The 5061-nt window shown below is 39.5% G+C and overlaps 1 long non-coding RNA gene across 3 annotated transcripts; it reads right to left on the bottom strand.

The window, feature by feature from the left end:
• Positions 1–3133: 3133 nt before the first annotated feature.
• On the bottom strand, positions 3134–4498 carry LOC129896687 (uncharacterized). Of its 3 annotated transcripts, XR_008768024.1 has the most exons (4): positions 4480–4497; positions 4294–4389; positions 3629–3675; positions 3134–3249 (listed from the first exon to the last, which is right to left on the bottom strand). It is a non-coding gene; the product is annotated as an uncharacterized LOC129896687 (long non-coding RNA). The 3 variants fall into 3 exon arrangements; XR_008768023.1 differs by lacking the exon at positions 3134–3249 and having other exon boundaries at positions 3458–3675; positions 4294–4385; positions 4480–4498; XR_008768022.1 differs by lacking the exon at positions 3134–3249 and having other exon boundaries at positions 3458–3675.
• Between the last annotated feature and the right edge of the window lie 563 nt (positions 4499–5061).

The following is a 5061-nucleotide window of genomic DNA, read 5'->3' as shown; positions in this document are numbered from 1 at the left end:
GATAATAATAATCTCAGGTGCCCTTTGAGTGCTACTAGGTCTATATTAAGAGAAGTCTCAGGAATTATAGACATATTTTAAGGTAATGCCAACCGGTTTAAGGAAATCATAAGCATCTGTCATCACAGAGTCCTTAGGAATAGGAGCTCTAAGTCCCACTATTAATCGACATATAGACGGTTCAAGGAAGGTAGATCAACTACGATGAGAGTTTTCCTGCCAAGGAGCGAATATGAGACATAGCATATTCGGAGCTTAAGAATAGACTTACTCTAGAGCTCGTATCATGTATCGTTTTGTTTAAGACATGTAAAAAGAAAGAAAGGGTAGGCCTCACCTGTTTGTCCCTTCCTATCCCAAAGGAGTTTGAGAGACAATAATTCACCTATCATAGGCGTCCTAGTATTCAGCAGTGGATAAGAATCAGGAGGTATGCTCGGGGCCTTATGAATGGGATTATCCCCACTTGCATACGCAGATATACATATTGCACTTCTATCAAGGATATGCCAAGAGCAAGGAATTAACTTTACGTACCCTCTACCTTCCAGTATCTAGGAGACCGTGAGGGACACTAACTCAATTAGCATAGGAGCTTTCACCTCCAGAAGTAGGTAGGGGTCGTGAATCATATTTGGAACTTTATGAGTAGATTCGTCCCTACATGTTATATACACATCATATTTAGGAATAAGACATTCCAAGAGAAGGGAAGGATAGCCTTACATACTCTTCACTTTCTAACGTATGGAAGGCTTGAGAAGCCCTAGTTCAATTACTGTAAGAGTGCTTTCATCAAGAAGTAAATGAGGACCGTGAATTACGCTTGGAATTTATGAGTATATTTACCTTCAATCTCATATCATTCATTACTTAAATTGAAGACATGCCAAAAGAAAAATCAAGATAGGCTTTACATACTTATGCCAAAAACATGCCAAAAGAAAGCTTCACATACCTTGTCTGAATTATTCCTTATCCTATTTGCCTCGCCGTCCTTTGAACCTATTCAATATGAAAGTAATATGAATATCAACCCCTCTTAACTTTCCATTACCCTAGGTTACACCTTAGTATTAATGGAATCTATTTCCTTAGTCGTTTCCCTGACTAGTTCTGTTATTCGCTAAGGCGTCGACGAAAATTGGGCAGCACCTCCCCTATAATGTGCCCTATCCAAATTTCCAATTAGGTCCCTAATACCTACTGCAAACCAAAAACAACAACCTGCAGCAATTTACACCAACTGGGGCTTTCGATTCGAAAAAATGTGGTGCGGGCAATATACAACATAAACTCCAAATGACTTATTCAAAAATACGATATCACAATAGGACGTCTAGCCTTTATTTTATAACGCCTTTAACAATACGAAACGAGGGGTCATGTGGCTGCAACCATAAGACCCCCATGCCCTTATTAACATACATTCCAGCACCATCATACCTCACCACCCGACCAGCAGTCACACACCACAAGCGCAACGCATTATTCTATTACAATTAACTATAGCTATTCCAATTTCGCTCATTTCGAACGCCAAAATTTTCAAACCTTTTCCCCAACTTCCAACAGACCATAAGGTGTGTAATACACCCTAGTTTAACATCATACACTTCAAATTAGAGGGGAAGAACTTACCTTTCTCGAAATTGGCTAGAACTTGCCGAAATTGTGCCTCGGAACGTTTTTTAGCGCGATGTAACGCCGTGGCAGCTTGCTGTCCGATTTTTGCTGCACCAAAATTCAAATTTATACTACTAATACTTCCATATCATCGTAGTATACGCTAAGTAATTAATTTACGGAGCGAAAGTGGGACTTACCTATTTTTCTTCCCAAAGCCGTCACTCTTTTCTCCTTAGCTCTAGGGTTTATGTTTCATTTGCTTAGGCTGAAGTTTTGGGGAATAATCTGAAGTATTAGTCATATTTACATATATATAGGTGATCCTAGGGTGTGACACATGTCATTCCCTAGAGGTGACATGTGTCCAACTCCTATTGGGCCACCGTATCTATATGATAAAGGAGGGGCTGCCATGTGGCAGTGGGGCCCACCTCCCCCAAGCAGGTGGGTCACCTACTTGACCCAAAGCAGGTGGGTCACCTGCTTGCTTGAGGTGCTGCCATGTGTCACCCTCTCATTGGCTGCCCTGCGTTATTTGTTTCTTCCTCGTGGGTTCGTAATCTCGTCTCACTTTAAGAGCCTATATAATCCACGCTTTGCAAGCTTGGTGTCAAGACCCAACTCCGTAGGCCATGACTGGTGCCCGAGTTGGGCACCCATACGTACCCTTAGCCCCACTTAGTACATTAATCAAATAAACATAGGTAATGATTAGAAGGGATCTCTAAACAGATATAATGCACGAGGCCGATAGGCCATCACGAAACACAAAACAAAACCCAAAACATATATACAAAACCCACATCTCATGTCTACAGATCTCTACAGAATGATATCCTAGTCATATGATGGGATAGGGCCCCGCCGTACCCTTGAACAACATATATATATATACAACAGAAAGTGTCAGTACCAAAATAAGGCTCCGGACAAAGGAGCACTGTCGACCAACATGGTGGATGTCCTAAGCGAGCGGATCAGCAAACCAATCGTCTATACCTGCGGGCATGTAATGCAGCCCCCGAAGAAAGGGGGTCAGTACGGAAAATGTACCAAGTATGTAGAGCATAAACTGTAATAAGTAAAGTTATTTCCAGAGCAGAAAGTGCAAAAATGAGCAAAATATCCAGAAATATCAAATACTTATCAAACCACATATAATGGGTTGTAATAAGTAAAGTCATTACCGCAATAGAATGTACAAAACTGAGCAAAATGTCCGAAGATATCAAATGCTGATCAAAACCTCAGATAATGTATGCAGAAAAACATATGCCATATCCGGCCCCATTATGGGACTCGGTGAATAAAGTGTGGTCGCCCTCCCATCATCAACGCCACGGCACAGCATAACACCAGAGTAGGGAATATCTCCGTAACAAATTATATCATATCAGATGGCCATATCAAATCATATCATATCATATCATATCACAAACATATATGTACATGGCACAGCATAACTCCGTGGCATAACATTCACCACCCCATGTACATGTCATACCTGCCCCCTCACGTCGGGACACGGCGAACAATGCAGAGAAGTATGCACGATAACATATCCTGGCCCAGGCTCAGTGAAGGAAGCATTGAGGCATCCACGAGTGGAGTAGTGAGAAACTATATGCAATTTAAATCATATTTAAGACTCAATGGAATAATTAGAATGACCTATCATTTAAAAATTGAGACGAGACTCATGTCAAGTACCTTTCGAAAGTTACCCTGAATGATATTAGAATAAATCTTCTGGAATCCTATAGACGTATCGAAGCCTAATAAAATACCTTTTGGAAATCAAGGAATTGGCCATCCTAATGGCTCTAGGAATAGGAACCTCTTTGAAATTATATAAAAGTCATATTTTTGTTTCATAAATACCATACCAAAACAAATATTAGCTTTACATACTTATGTCAAAACATGAAAATCGAAAGAATATGCTTTACATACTTATGTCAAAAACATGCCAAAAGAAAGAAAGGTTCGCTTTACGTACCTCTTACGGATTACTCTTAACTATGCTCGCCTCGTCGTCTCTTGAACCTATTTAACATGAAATTAATACTAAAGTTAATAAACTTTCACTTTCAAATTTCCAACTCTACACCCAAGTAACCATAGGAATCATTTCCTTATCTATGTCTCTCGACTAGTTTATTACTAGCTCCGAATCTACCGAAAATCGGGCAGCATCTCCCCTGTAACTTGAACATCCCCGAGTTTTCAACTCGGCCACCATGTCAAAAAACATACCAACAACAACAGCCAGAAGCATGTATACAAGTAAATCACTTCAACTTTACACAATACAAGCTCTATACAACTCATTCCAAACTACGGTACCAAAATAGAGTTTTTAACCTTTATTTCGTAAAATATGTAGTCATACCAAACGGAGGGTTGTGTGGCTGCAACCAGAAGCACCCACATCCATTTTTGAGTACTTTACAGCCCTGCAACACTCAATTAAACCACCACCAAACTGCAGCACCACAACAACAACACACTACGCGACTTCGATTTAACTACTACGACTTCCATTTAGTTTGTTTCCAACGTCAAACATCCTTATACATTTTTTTCCACTTTCATCATATTTTAAGACATTTAATATACTTCATAACATCATCATAAAGTCCAGTTCAAAACAGAAAACTTTACCTTTCCCGAAATTCACCAAAACTCGCCAAAACTTGCCTCGGAATTTCCTTTAGCGCAGCTGAAACTTAGGGACTGTTTGGTAACGTTTTGGGCTGCCTCAAACCATAAGATTTCATTACTAACATCTTCATAACATCATGGTATATTTCATATAATTAATTCTTGGAACGGAATCGGAGAACTTACCTTTTTCTCCTCCCAAAATCATAGCTCTTTCCTTCTTTCTACCTTAATTTCTCTTCTCTTCTCTTATTTTTTTCTCTTGTAATTTCGTTTTCTCCCTCTTGAACTCTCTAGATGAGTATGGAAATTAATGAGTCATAAGACTCATATATAAATATACAACTTTAGGGGTGACACATGTCATCCCCTAAGTGGTGACACGTGTCAAGCCCTAAGTGGTGACAAATGTCAAGATCTAAGTGGTGACACATGTCAAGGTTTCATTGGTTCAACACACCCCTTTTCTCCAATCATGGGCTGCCATGTGGCATGTGGGGCCCACATGAGTCTTCTTGAAGACTTTGTGAAATTGCCATTTTACCCCTAGCCTTTCAAAATATTACCATAGGCCACTTTGCGAATTTTCCTTTTTGCCCTTTGCCTTTTCCAATATTTCCACACTATTAATGATCATAAATAATATTCATATCCAACTTGTATATTAAATAAATTTTGGAAGATGTTCATTCTCTTAACTTTACCACGGCTACCTTAAAACATCCAACCGTATAAAATACGGGATATAACATCCTCCATGAGAAATTC

This window comes from Solanum dulcamara, chromosome 7, assembly GCF_947179165.1.
Source record: "Solanum dulcamara chromosome 7, daSolDulc1.2, whole genome shotgun sequence".
NCBI lineage: Eukaryota > Viridiplantae > Streptophyta > Magnoliopsida > Solanales > Solanaceae > Solanum > Solanum dulcamara.
The sequence above is the reverse complement of the archived record's forward strand: the minus strand, read 5'-3'. Positions and strand labels throughout refer to the sequence as shown.